The sequence below is a fragment of the Mus pahari genome, chromosome 20 (assembly GCF_900095145.1).
Source record: "Mus pahari chromosome 20, PAHARI_EIJ_v1.1, whole genome shotgun sequence".
In the NCBI taxonomy this organism is placed as follows: Eukaryota; Metazoa; Chordata; class Mammalia; order Rodentia; family Muridae; genus Mus; species Mus pahari.
In genome coordinates this window covers 45,865,844-45,879,732 of record NC_034609.1, presented here as the reverse complement: position 1 = coordinate 45,879,732, position 13,889 = coordinate 45,865,844, and the positions used below count along the sequence as shown (strand labels likewise).

Sequence of the window (13,889 nt, the reverse complement as noted above, 5' to 3'; positions counted from 1 at the left end):
ACCCCACGCAGGGTCAGAGGACATCTGTGAGTAGCCTCTGATGCCCCCATTTCCTCTGCAGCAGTTCTCCTAGGCGCTGGAGTGTTAACTTGTCACAGGAAGAGCATCATCTGCTCTTTGCTGATCTGTGCTGGTTCCCATGGAGGCTGCTGGTCCCCGGGGTAGACATGCCACATAAGCCCATGTGTTCTTTCTCTGCTTCCCTGATGAGAATTGAACCCCTGACTCCCCTGTTACAAAGATGCTCACATAAGGCTGCACATATCCGAACACAGAGGCCACATCCTGGCCTTTAGTAGAGGCCCAAATCCAAAGTGGCTACGGGTATTGCTCTCAGGGGAAAGAGGCTGGGCTCAAAGGGTGGTGACGGGAACAGGAGATATGTCCCTGGCCTTTGTGGCCCTGTAAGCCACAGTTCACACTCAGAAGGTATTTATCCAAGCACCCAGTAAGAGTGCTTGGGGATCCTGCAATCCCTGGCACGGTTCCTCAGACCTGAAGGACTGGGTCCTTGGCATTAAGTGGGCTGCATGCCCGGTGAGGCTGAGCAGGCCGAGCCTAAGTCAGCCTGTCCGGGTGTGGGAGATTCGTGGAGGATCCCCAGCTGTGCTGAGCGGGTGGGAGAGGAGCCAAGAGTTCTATGGGCACACAGTCCTATTATCAGGCTCTGCTCACTGGCAGGCTACTCACAGATGTCCTCTGACCCTGCGTGGGGTAACCTACCCTGGTACCCTGCTAGCCACAGTTCCTGGCTAAGGCACTTCAGGGAGACCCAGCTGGTGGAGGTGAGACTGCAGGCAAGTGCACACTGTGCTTAGGGAGCTGGGAACGTCTACATAGCGGCCTGTGAGAATCATCCCAGCTCTGCCCCTAGGGCAGATGGAAGAGGAAAGGCTGCTCACTCTACTGCGTGGGTGGCCAAGGGGAATTCTGACCTTTCTGTGGATTCTCTGTACAGGCCCAGGCCTCCCCTCCACAGCCCGTGTTTAGCACTTGGTCAGTTGGGGAGGGGTTGCCCATTCCAGAAGTCAGTGGTTCTGTGGTACTTTTTTAACTTCGGGCATGCATGGTCTCTAAAGATTACTTGTTTGCATAATTACAAAATGGCCTCGCTTAGCTTGGGCACACAAGAACTTCGGCTGTTTCTCTTTGGGTAGACAGCAATGACGCAGTGTATGGAGTTCTCATGGGTGAGTTAGGCTTACAATTTCAACACTGAGTCATGCAGATCAAGGTCAGAGCCTCTCACTCGCCACACGAAGGCATGCATTGGCAAGAGGAGATATGTCAGGGTCATAGCAGCAGCACACGGGGACTGTTATCCAGGTCAGCATTATGTGGCAAGTACTGTTCTGAACCAGTGGCTGGGCATAGGACCTTGGTGAGGGTGCCCCATGAAGTATGGGCAGAAGAGTGGATGTATGTTTGATGTATGTATGGTGTATGTGTGTAAATATGTACAAAGGATGGAGAGACAGATGATGGACAGATGGTAGAGGATGATGGTGTGGATGGGTAGTTGATAATGATTGTATTGATGAATAGGTAGATGGATAGAGGGTGATAGATGAATGTGTAGATGGATGGTTTGATGATGGATGGGATGAATGGATGATGGATGGATGGATGGATGGATGGATGGATGGATGGATGTGTAGATGAATGGTTGGATGATGAATGGGATGGTTAGATGAATGGATGGATGATGGTTGGATGGATGGATAGATGGATGGATAAATGAATCCTTTATTTTTTAATCTCCGGTTTGGAAACTCTATTCAGGAGTAATTTAGACCCTGGTTTAAATAGGATGGCTTTGAACTGAAGATAGCAGATAGCCTAGTCCGGGACTAGACACAGTTTATGTGATGCCACATAGAAAAAGCCCAAAAACAAACGGTCCAGTTGGAAGATGAATGATACCATCTGGTACCCATATCTTCATACTGCCTGCCTTCCTATCCTCTTTCTTGAAGATGCCTAGATATAAGCTAGCTACTTGTAGCCCATTAATTCAGCACCTTTGCACCAGAGCCATGGTCCTATGTGCCGGTGCCAGGCATGAAGACCACCTTACTCAGCATCCCGTCTGCACTACGGAGCAATTCCTCTCTACCATCAAAGCCTACTGTAGAGGCACGCAAAAGCCGAAAGGTTCCAGAACCCAAAGGTTTATTTATCCTTCCACTTTGCCTCTGTCCACCCCCACCCCTAGGTTCTACCACAGTCCCTCGGCACACACACCCCAAGACAACTTCTCCTTTCCTTCCTGGAATAGTTCTCCGCCCAGCAGCCACACTGCCCTCAGCTTCTCCCCGACAGTTTCAGGACCTGCAGTAATTTTAGATCCCAGCCACACCCAGAGCTCCCCCTCAGATAGGTCTCCTTGCCTTGAGGAGACTGTACCCCCTGAGCACCCCTGAGCACACAGAATCAGTGGCTCCAAGGTGCTTCCTGCAGCTCCACTTTGACTAAGGTGGTATCAGCCAGATGTTTCTCACAGTATGCCTCAGTAGCTGCTCCCAGGCTACATTCAGTCCAGTCCACACCTCTATCTGTTCTCAGAACATTTGCTGCTTCCTAAAAGAAGCCCTGTTCCCCTGGCTGTCACTCCTTGTCCCCTCCTTCCCTGGCCACCACTAACTAGCTCTCTGTCTCTGTTGGATTTTCCTGTTCTGGACATCTCTCTTTAAAAAAAAAAAAAAAAAAAAAAAATCGAAAAACCAAAAAAAAAAAAAAAAAAAGATTTTATGTGTGTGTGTGTGTCACACCAGAGAAGGCATTGGATCCCATTACAGATGGTTGTGAGCCACCATGTGGTTGCTAGAAATTGAACTCAGGGCCTCTGGAAGAGCAGCCAGTGCTCTTAACCACTGAGCCATCTCTCCAGCCCCCCACCCCTGGCATCTCTTATCAAAGAGATCATGTGTCATCTGGGTGGGGGGCGCTTCCCATTTCTTTTACCTAGTGGCATGTTTTCAGGGTCACCAATGTGTGATGTAACAGTGCTTTGTCCCTTTACAGATAACTTGTATCCCATGTGGTGGGCTATGCCTCTTTTTTACTTTATCTGCACTTTCTGTCTGAGGAGAAGCTGTCTGCACCATCTACAGGCTACGTGTCTCCTTCAGTAGGTCTTTGTTTACCCGAGGGCACAGTGAGGGCAGTGGTCATGGCAGAGAGGTAGGGAAAGGGACCACTATCCCTATACAAGCTCTGACTCCGCTCACACTCTGTGAATTGATTGGTATGAATCTGGGGTAGGGGGTGCAGCTCTGGAAGTCCATAGTGTTACCCGTCAGGTTGTGAGAGAGCGGGAAGGGGTGGGGACATTTCTGGAGTAGTTCTCCCTAGGATCCTTCTCCAAGGACAACAGCTGGGTCTCCAGGCATGTAGGCAGGTTGAAAGCTCTTCAGGAAAAAGACAAGTACCTGCTGAGGCTCCTCAAGTGGTGGTGCTGATGAGCAGCTGGCCTTGGACACCCCTGCTGGGGCATCAGAGCTCCAAGAGACCCTTATTCCAGGTTGACTCATCCCTGGGTGCTCCAGGTCTCAGTTTGGGGGCCCAGTTATGTGTTATGTGTCTGAGGCTAAGGTGAACTTGGACATGGTAGTAAATGCCTGTAATCCCAGCACTCAGAAGCCAGTGGCGGAAAGATGGCTGAGTTTCGGGCCAGAGAGGATACATAGTGAGTGCCAGGATTTGTTACTTACTTTCCCAGTTGCTGTAACAAAATACCGGACAAAAGTAACTTCAGGAAGGAAAGAGTTGCTTTGTCTCTGCACAGTGCATCACCAGCAGGTAGTCATGGAGATGAGAGAAAGGCTTGCGGCATCTGGTCACATTGTGTCTGCACCCAGGAAACACAAAGCCGACTGCTTGTGTTCCTCTCTCCTCCTTCCTACTGAGTCTGAGACACCTGCCGTACACCCACTGTGACTGTGGGCAGGATGGGGGTCTTTAGAGGAGGGGTATCAGATTCTGAGGCAGAAGCTATCTGTGGGAGACACCTGGAAATGGTCATGACACAGCGAGGTTTACCTTATGCATGTGTCATAAGCTAATTGTACAATGCAGCTCCGTATTCAGAAACAGGCCTTCTTCCTACAATGCTAGACACAGCACAGAGGGAGAGTTCCAGCTGCTCACCACACAGGAGTGGGACTGGGACAGGCTCCCTTCCCACCTTCTGGCTTTCCTAATCCTGTCCTCCATAGTCTTACCTGCCAACCAACATCAGCCCATACAGACAGTGCCCCGACAACCCCGAGTGGGACCCCCAAACTTTACCAGACCCATAGACAGCTTCTCTTGTGACATAGGAAGGTATGACAGTCAGCTCTGGCCAGGATGGTGGTGTCCTTGGACTGACCCATCCCTCTGGCACCCTCAGGACACCAAGGAAACTGGGATAATAGAGAAAATGGGATTCCTGGAGCTGCTGCAGAGGCTGGACTAAGCCCAGACCTGGTGGGGGAGGCAAGTCAGCCCCTCAGCAAAACCCAGGGTTTTGGATTAACATTCATGGGATGTCGTCAGCCAAACAAACGCAAATGTTTATTTTCCCAGCGGTAAATTACAACTTCAATAGACAGAAATTACGGTCCTGGGCCTTGAAAAGCAGTGACAGGTGCCTTGTCCCTGGATGGTCACACGGCCTAGAAGTGTTGAGTCTAAGTGCCCCCAGCTCATTCACAGCTCCCTGCTGCCCTCCCCCACACCTCAGGCTTGTGCGACCCACCGAACACATTACCAGATTCTCAGAACATCCAGCAAATGGCTCAGGAGCCCAAGATTGGCTCTCCAGGCACATAGCTACTCTCTATAGAGTGACTGTCATCATCCCTCCAACACCAGCCTTGTCCCCAGCACCCTTAGAAGCTCTAAGAAGGACACGGGATAGAAACTACACAATCTAGTGTGACCTCCCATGAGGTGACCAGTACAGCAATGCCCAGAGCCTCAGGTCTTGTTTCTGGTCCTTTCTGGGCTCCCATTGATATGGGGGTGCCTAGGCAGAACAAGAGAGGGAGGTGGGGTCTTCTGCCATTGTTTCTTAACCCCTTAGGCAATACCCCCAGAAACCCAGCTCTAGCCCCACAATCTGACACATGATCATCACAAGGTACCCAGTAAGGGAAGGCTGGGCAGGTGGGGTAGCTCCCATACCCCTTTGGATGCTGTTTCCCTGAGCATGTTGAATCCTTTCACATTAGAACCCTACACAGGCTCCTGGCCACTTTGGCCACATGCCTTCTGGCCTGCAGAAACTATGGTCTTATAATATTGAGGGGCAGGGAAGTTGGGTAGAATAGGACTTGTCCTAGAGAGCTGGGGAGTATGGGGTACAGGTTCCCCTGAACCTTCCCCTGTCCAAGGCTCCGTTTCCTTGTGTGCAATGGTAATGACCTGTCTGGATAGCTGTGAGGTCTCTTCACACTGTGATAGACACATTCAACCCCTCTCTTCCTAGACACAGGGCGGTGACCTTCCTCCTCTTGTCTGGGCCCATGGCTGGGAGAACAGGATGAGTCTGTGCACTTGCTGGGATTGTGAGGGGATCAAGCAATATAAGGAACATAGGAAGTGACTCTCCCAACCTAGACACCAGTTCCAGTGCTGTCCTTGCTTGAGAAGGTGGGGACATTGACTGACATAGATGATCATGGATACTTATTTATTCCGTCATTTTTTTTCCAATGGCGCCGTCCTTTCAGAGTCCTGGTGCTGATGGGTCCTGACATTTTTTGCTCCTCGGCATCCAGTGGGGGCAGGAAGCTATGAGCTCTGATGCTGAGAACCTCCTATGAATCCAGGAAAGCCCAGAGATCTGTGATCATGGGGGACAGGAGAAAGAAAGGTTCCCCAGGGGATATGTTGAAGCTGGGCAGGACCCGCACGGAGAAAGTATGCCTGCAAAATGTTCTAGATAGAGTGTCTGTGGAACTGCAGCCGGGAAGGGTACGGAGGGGGCAGCCCAGGAGCTGGACCTTATCTGGAGCTGGAGGGGACAGCACCAGCCTCCCATGTCATACTCTCCCATGTGGAGATGGATGGAGAGAGAAGCTCCCGTCACCAGGTCTGGCTCCAGTGATAACAAACGGCCTGTCAGCAGCAGACACTGTGGGTCGGGAGATCATCGGCTGCCTGGACTTGATGGATGAGCTGTGGTGGCTTCTATGTGCTCCCAGCAAGCCTGTTCCCATCATAGCAGACACTGGGTTACCAGAGCCCCTCGGTTTGGAGTGTGCAGTAGAAGGACAGCCAGGTGTGGGCCATTCGGGATTCTGGGACTACAAGTGACAGAAGCCAGCTCCAGGGAGTCAGGCAGACATATCTGTGACAGGAGGCCCAGCCCTTGTCCTCCTCTGTCCCTTCTGTTTCACATTCCAGCAGATGGCCCTTGGCAATTCTGCCATTACCTCCTCTGTAGAACCAGAGCCAGGTCTCTTCTGTTAGTCGAAACAATCCCAAGGAAGGACTGTGAGTGTCCAGGTGGTCACCCTCCCTCCTTCTCTGAACCAAGTGCCCACATATGGTTGAGGAACACGGACAGAGAAGCTGCAGTGCTGGGGTTGCTGAAATGGCATCGATGCAGATGGTCCTATTGATTAGGGTGAGGTGCAAGCTGGAATTTAAAAGCAAAAACAGTATCAGGGAAGCCATTATAGCTGTGCATACCCTGTAATTCTATCATTCAGGAGCCTTAAACAGAATTGCCAACAAGTCTAAGGCCAGCCTGGACTACATAGTAAGCACCAGGCTAGATAAGACTAGCTAAATAGCAAGAATGTATGTATGTATGTATGTATGTATGTATGTATGTATGTGTGTATGTTACCCACAAAAGCACAAACAGAACAGTTGAACAAAGTGCATGTATAAAATATCCTGAAAATCCTGAAAAGAAGGTGCAAAGTTAGAAGGCTTGCTGGGAAGTGGTGTGAAGTGGGATGAAGTCCTGGAGTCATTTGTGAGTGTGTGCAGCAGTACTGCACTCCAGAAGTTGCAAAGCAGGGGAAAGCAGCCAAACAGAACCCCAGAGCAGAGCAAGGAACAGGTAAGCTGTGGACAGACACAGATGAAGAAGGAGGGAGCGGGACCCCGTGTGAAGGAGGTTCAGAGAAAGCCCCAGCTTAAGGCTGAGGAGTGGAGAAGCAGCTGACCTTGTGAGTGGTCACCCCACTTTATCTTCTTGTGGGATTTACATACTCACGCACTTTTCTAATCTGTATTTTTGTCTACATTTAGTTCATCTATCTATCTATCTATCTATCTATCTATCTATCTATCTATCTATCTATTTATCTATCATCTATTATCTGTTATGTATCTATGTCTGTCTATCTAGCCATCCTCTCTGCATGTGTGTATGGCTGCGTGTGGAGACAAGAGCACAACCTTGCCTGTCTTTATCTTTTCTTTTTGTGACAGGGTCTTTCACAGGCCCAGAGATGGCCAAGTGGGCTTCAGTGGCTGGCCAGTGAGCACCAGAAATCTGTCAGTGCCCCAATGCTGGGCTTACAAGCACTGGCCACCATGCCTGGCCTCTGGTTGTTGTTGTTGTTGTTGTTGTTGTTGTTGTTGTTGTTCAACACTGGTCCTGGAGATCAAATTCATATCCTTATGTTTAGGGACAAGTGCTTTAGTGAGCACCATCTCAGCCCTGTTCTGCTTTTCCGTCCCTGGCATCCTGTAGCTTTTAGTATGTTGGGCACGTGCCCCAGAATGTTTCTCATCTTTCAGGGTGGCTCAAGCCCCTGGGGAGTGGAGAAGCTGCCGCCATTACACAGTCAGATGTGTGACTCTTGAGCGGCAGCAATGACTTACAACCTTTCCAGACCCTCTTATCTCCTAATGTTCACGGTGTCCTGTAGTTCACATTGTAGTCTTTAGCTACGGGAAGTCTATTTTTGCAAGGGAACTGGGAAATATATAGTATATTATTTCACAGTGGGACCTAGCCCTGATATAGTCTACAAGAGAGCTCCACATCTCTGGGGACATCACATGGTGTCCAATAGTTCTCCAACTCCTTGGCATATGTGTCAGCTGTTTGCCACAAGTGTGCTTGGTGGCATCTCATCTGAAGCTGAGAACAGGGGCTGTCTTTGGTCCCCTTGACACATGTTTGACTGTGGCTCCCACTGATTCCAGGGTTTACAGTTACACACACACACACACACACACACACACACACACACTAGCCTAGAGGAGAGTGAAAAGAAGACACAATAGCTTGGAGACTCCCACAGTACAGAAAGTGTTCCAAAATGAAAGAAACTAAAGAGGGCACACAAGGGACATGCAAAATCCCTCAGCAGGGCACACAAGGGACATGCAGTCAGCCCCGTGGTACTGTTGTGACCCCTTTTCCCAGGGCATCCTCTTGGGTCTTCCCTAATCTACAGCCCGCTCTTTCCTCTTCATCCAGTGCCAGAGTGCGGTTCCGTTCCTCCTCTGTTCACTAGAGGACCGCCATAGTGCAGTGAGGTTCTGTATCTTGTTTCACAGTCAATCAGGGAAGGTGACAGGTCTTCCACATTCTCATTTTTAGACCGTGTCAACAGTAGAGGCTTAGGTAGGTGAATCCTAATCTATGACTTTCTGGATCAATCTTAAGTCTCTTCATCGCAATGGCCAAAGTGCCCCACAAATAAGCATTGCCCTGGGTACTCCTGCAGAGCCGACTACACTGTCAGCTCCTGGGATTTTTCCAAATCTTGTTTTTGCATACAGATGAGAAGCAAAATCCAGCTAACTCACCCCAGGGGGCTTAGCAGACAAGGGAGGTGCATGTCTTCCTGCCATCAGAGGTCATCAGTCCCTCCAAGAGAGAGAAGCCTGTGGAAACTTCCTCTCCTCTCTGACTTCAGGAAGATCCTATAGGAAGGTGCATTTGGAGAGTTCTAGGTACGGAATGGGAGTTGGTGGTGTGAGGGGTCTGTGCTGCAGCTACTGTGATGTGTGCAGTGCCAGCCTGCTCACTAAGGCCATGTCTGAGCCACTCTGCCCCTAACCCTTCCGATAAAGGTCGAAGCTCACACTTGTTTCCTCTGCTGTCTGGAAGGGACAGAGTCAGCCATCTGTCTGTCCATCCTCCTTCCTTGAGATTGCATACTCTGTGTGGTTGGCTGGTAGGTGGCCCTAAGGTTATGGGGTGGGGGCAGGGGGGCAGCCAAAAGGCTGAGTCTGAGCCAGAAATGTCAGAAGATAGGTGGGGAACAAACAAGATGGAGGTCTCCCAGCCACAACCGCAAGACCTGAGTCTCCCAGGGCCAGCTTCCTCATCTGCAGAAATGCGGCCTTCCCAAGCGGGTATATGAGAAGCGCCTAGACCTCAACATGGGAGGGAGGCAACAGGAGGTTCTTTCTAGAGCTGCACTGTTTGCGATGGCTTGGCTGTTTTCTGTCCAGCCTAGAACTGGAATTTCAGTTACCAGGATGGGCACACACCATGATCCATCACTTTACCTAGAGAGCCTGACCACATGACTCCTTCATCTCAACCCTCCCCCTCCTCTTCTTCCTCCCCCACCCCTTTCTCCTCCTTCTCTTCCTCTTCCTCTTCTTCCTCCTCCTCCTCCTCTCGACTCTCTTCTTTATCAGTAGTGTCTCTCAACATAGCCCAGGAGGTCCTGGAACTCACTATCTTTCTGCTTCAGCTCCCAAATGCTGGGATTATGGTCGCTGGCCATTGCACCTAAGCCTTGTCGAATAGAATAGAAATGTGCATCATGGAAAGAGAAGCTGTGAAAACATCCAGGTGCCAGGCCAGAGCCACTCCCCTGCCTTTCAATGGCGCGTACCCTTTACTATTTACATGAGGTGTTTAAAATGCCATTGATGTCTATATGTTTGTCTCCCGGGCTTTTTAAAATAAATAGACCAAGTTTTTTTGAGCAGATTAGGATTCATAGAAAGAGTGATCAGAAGGCAGAGCTGCCCCCGGGTCTGCACAACATGGGTAGTGTCCCTGGTGTAGGGCACTGGTAACTAAGGAGTGGACAAAGACACTATTGCTCAACAGAACTCACCTTTATAGTGAAGTCCAGTCTGAGTTGCGTATTCTGTGTGTTTAGTTAAGTGTCTGATGATGGTGCCCGCCATCAACATGTCACTCTGAGCTAGGAGCCATGAGAAAAGAAGGTGCTGCCCTTTTAGGGGGCCGGGATGGCAGAAACAACCCGGGTGTAGCTAGAAGTGTCAGACGTTGAGATTGTTTTCTTTAGAGAAAGGGGTTTCTGTTCCACAAAGAGCCCCCAGCGTCAAGTCAAAGCTCTGGTGTCCGCTCTGTACTGTGAGCTTGGCCAGGCACAGCCCCTCTCACAGCCTCATGGGAAGCAGGGACCAGATAAAGGTAGAGAGCTGACTTCACCGGGGAAAGCCGAAACACCATAAGCAAGGGAAAGTGGCTCCTTTGAATTGAATCAAGCCCAGGTCTCTATAGACAATAAAGGCAGTAAAGAGCAGCAGCACCTGATTTTCTGATCAGCTGCCTAAGGTGTCCACATGATCCCTGATGCTTGGTGACTCTTTGTTGTTCTGAGAACGTGTGTGTGTCTTGCAGATGGACTGTATGTATACACAGTGTGGGTTGAGAGCTTCCATAAGGCAACATGAGAGTGTCTAAGAGCGGTGACCTGGACATTTCCACAGGGAACCAGCCCTTCATAAAGTAGCAGGGAGACCAAGTGGGCAAGACAAATGGGCTCTGGAAGCATCTTTCCAGCTGGTAGAAAAATGGAGGGACAACGGCTGTCAGGACTCACAGTGACTGTGCTGCAGTGACGCCTGCCCACACCACACAAAGCAGCCCTCAGGGCCTCCACCATCTCCTTCCTATCCAGCAGCCATGGCTCTCTCTTGGGAGAGCTTCCTGGCTGGAAGGTTTACCTGTCACATTGAATTCTGTACCTCCAGCAGAGCACCTTTCTTAAGTTCAAGCCACACACTGGCCACTTGCCACAAAACAGACATGCCACCCAGCAGCATGAGGTGGAAAAGCCTGCAGCCCAAGCTGAGGGTTCCACTCCTGCCTCAGGCTGAGCTCCCAGAGAATGGCTTACGAGGTCTGCTGTCAGGCTACTCTGCCGGGGTCACTCTTCACAGCAGCTCTGAAGAGGGCTGCTTTGTTTTCTCAGTGTACACAGCACACTGGCAGTCACACAGCTGCTGTCCATATGCCTGGGATAAAAAGTTTGCGGTCTCAAGCCACATAGCCAGCTCTTCTAGATCCACATTCCTCTGTGAAATGGACTTGGGACCCTCCACTCCTCTACAAGATTGATACATGTGGCCAGGGAGATCTAACATGCAGACATTTTTATAGGTGTCAGACTAGGATTAGATAGCATCCTCCACAGAGGGAAATCCGGGAAACCAAGGAGCCCAGATCCCACCCCAGGAGGACCGTGCGCTTTTCAGCTTTTCAAGAAGGTAGAGGTGGACCCCTGAGAGGAACCCCAACTAGGGAAAAACAAGCCACTACAGCAAGCCTAGGGAAAAACGGAGATTTTTTTTTTTTTTTACTTACTTATTTAATTTTGGCACATTGCTAGATTTTTATCCTTCATATGCAGATTTATGCCTAATGAGATGAAAATCAAGGCCCCCCGCTGATCTCAAGTTCAGGCCCCTTGTCTCTGCAGACGGTGACCCTGGGTCTCTCCTTAGTCTCGAAGAGGCAAGCAAAGTGTGAGTGAGTGAAAAACTGGGAAGGGAAGGGAAGGAAGTGCAGTGAGTTTGCTCAAGTGTACCAACCGGAGGAACGCATGGGACTTGTCGCAAGGCGCCTGGAGGAAAAGTGGGTAAAGTGGGTGGGGAGCAGGCTCAGAGGAAGAAGAGAAAGTAGGACGCGGACAAGCAGAAGCAGCGGCTGGGGGCTTTTCCTCAGGTTGACATTAAAATGAATGATATGCAAACGAATGCAAAGCATATGCGAACGCCGGCCCCGATGGCAGTGGGGAGAGCGGGATCCTGAGCCCACTTGCGGCAGGTCGCCTGGCGCCTTGGGGACCAAGGCCGAGCGCGGCGGGCGGAGCGCGCCCCCTGCCGGCAGAACGCGCAGGTGGCCCGGGTACCCCGAAGGGCTTGCGAAGGGGGTGAGGGGGTGCGGCGGCCGAAGGAGAGGCGCCCGCCTCCCGTCCGGGAGTAGACACCGCGGCTCCGGGAGCAGCGACGCCGTCGGGCTGCGACTGCTCCGAGGTGGGTGTGCGCGGTGCGCTCAGCTCGCCCGCCCTCCCGGGGCGCGGCCTGCGCGGGGCGGGGGCGCACAGCGAGGAGTCCGCCCCGCACCGGGTTGCCCCGCGCCGCACGCACTGGCTACGCGCTGGGACTCCTCGGCCCGCTCCTACTCCACGGCCCCGCTCTTCTGCATCCGTACGGGGGTCCCACGCGCGGCCTGGCGCTCCTGAGGTCTCTACGTCCTGAGTCGGACCCCATAGCCAAGTCCGCCGGGCGCGTCCCGGGGCCCCTCGGCCACCCGGGAGGTGGAGGAGGGAGCCGCTCTGGGCGTTGGGCGGCGCCGGGCGCACGGAACCGAGCCTCTCTCCGGCGGCCGGCGCCCCGGGGCGGAGCGAGCGCGATGGGCGTCGGGCTGGAGGCAGGTGGCGCAGCGGCGGCGGGGCGCGGGAGGCGGGGGCGGAGCGCGCGGGGCGGGGGCCGCGGGGCTCCGTGAGACGCGCGGGCGAGCGCGCGGCAGCAGAGCCGAAGGCACGGCGGCTGGACCCGGCGGCCGCCGAGGCCGAAACCGCCCGGGCAGCGTGCGGGCTTTGTTCCCGCGCTGGGGGCCGAACGCACTCGGCATGGCCCAGGCGGTCGCCCCGCGCGGCCCGACCCCGCTGCGCGCCTGAGCCCCGCGCAGCGCGAGAAGACAGCGTACGGATCGCCCCCAAGTTATGGAGGTGGCGACCCAGTGAGAAGAGAAAGCCACTTCGGGAGCCGGGTTGCGAGAGAGCTACGGTCCTCTGGAGCTCCAGACCGTAAGTGCTGCCTCTGCCCTGTTCAACACCGCCGCTGTCACCCTACTTTGCCGGAGGCTGCCGTCCCGGGGGTCCTCGCTTTGCACACCCTCTCCAGCCCCGTCACTTTACAAAGTTCGTGCCCACGGCAGGGTGGAGCCAACTCTGCCCACTCATTTGACTGAGTGCAGTCACCCTAGGTGAGCAGACAGCTTGACCTGTCCAGAGTGTGTGTGGTTAATCTTTAGGTGGAAGCTGAGTCGGTGGGGGAGTATGGGCTCCCCAACCACCACCCACAAGCGCCCCCTGGGGTGTCGGGTTTCCTGACAAAGACTGGTAGCCTGAATGACAGAGCTGAGGACTGACTGGAGAAGCGGGAGGGCAACCTTCCTGGGAGGTAGTGCTGGCAGGAGAGGGTCTGCTGCTTTCTCTAGCCCTTCCCCCCTCTTATTTTGGTCCCTGGATCAGCCATTAGGGCCTTGGGGCTGAGCATCCTTCCTGATGGTCGGGAGGGGATCCTGACCGCCCTCCCTGGGGTCCTGACAGCCAGGTGCAGGCACAGCCTCCGGCTCTGATCCTTCTTACAGGCTTTGGGAACGGTCCATCTGTGTGTAGGGCAGGCCCAGAGCCAGGCTGTGGGAACAGCGGGGAGGAGGTGTGAGGAGGTGTGAGCACCGCGGAGGGACAGATGGCTGGGGATTCAGCCGGGAGTCGGGCTGACTAAGGTGGAGCAGAAGGCAGCCAGGCTGGCAGCTCCTGGCTTTGAGCCGCTGCCTTTCAACTCATGGCCCTGAACTTGGTGTGTTTGGGCTTCTTGACCACAGTGCTGGCTGGACCCCCTAGCCCGTGAATAGAACTATCTGATCATGAGAGCTGAAGCTGACTTTCAGAGCCCAATTCCTCAAAAAAACAGACGATCTCATGCTC

General features: G+C 52.9%; 1 protein-coding gene across 6 annotated transcripts in view; it reads left to right on the top strand.

The window, feature by feature from the left end:
- The first annotated feature begins 12,662 nt into the window (after nucleotides 1–12,662).
- The window catches only part of Cbfa2t3 (CBFA2/RUNX1 partner transcriptional co-repressor 3), a 48,572-nt gene continuing 47,345 nt past the window's right edge, over nucleotides 12,663–13,889 (top strand). For 2 of the 6 annotated variants that reach the window (XM_029532575.1, XM_029532572.1), the window contains exon 1: nucleotides 12,663–12,983. The gene's annotated coding sequence lies outside the window, so the exon portion shown is untranslated. The remainder of the gene's footprint in view (nucleotides 12,984–13,889) is intronic. The other 4 variants (XM_029532576.1, XM_029532573.1, XM_021220088.2 and 1 more) reach the window with 3 other exon arrangements.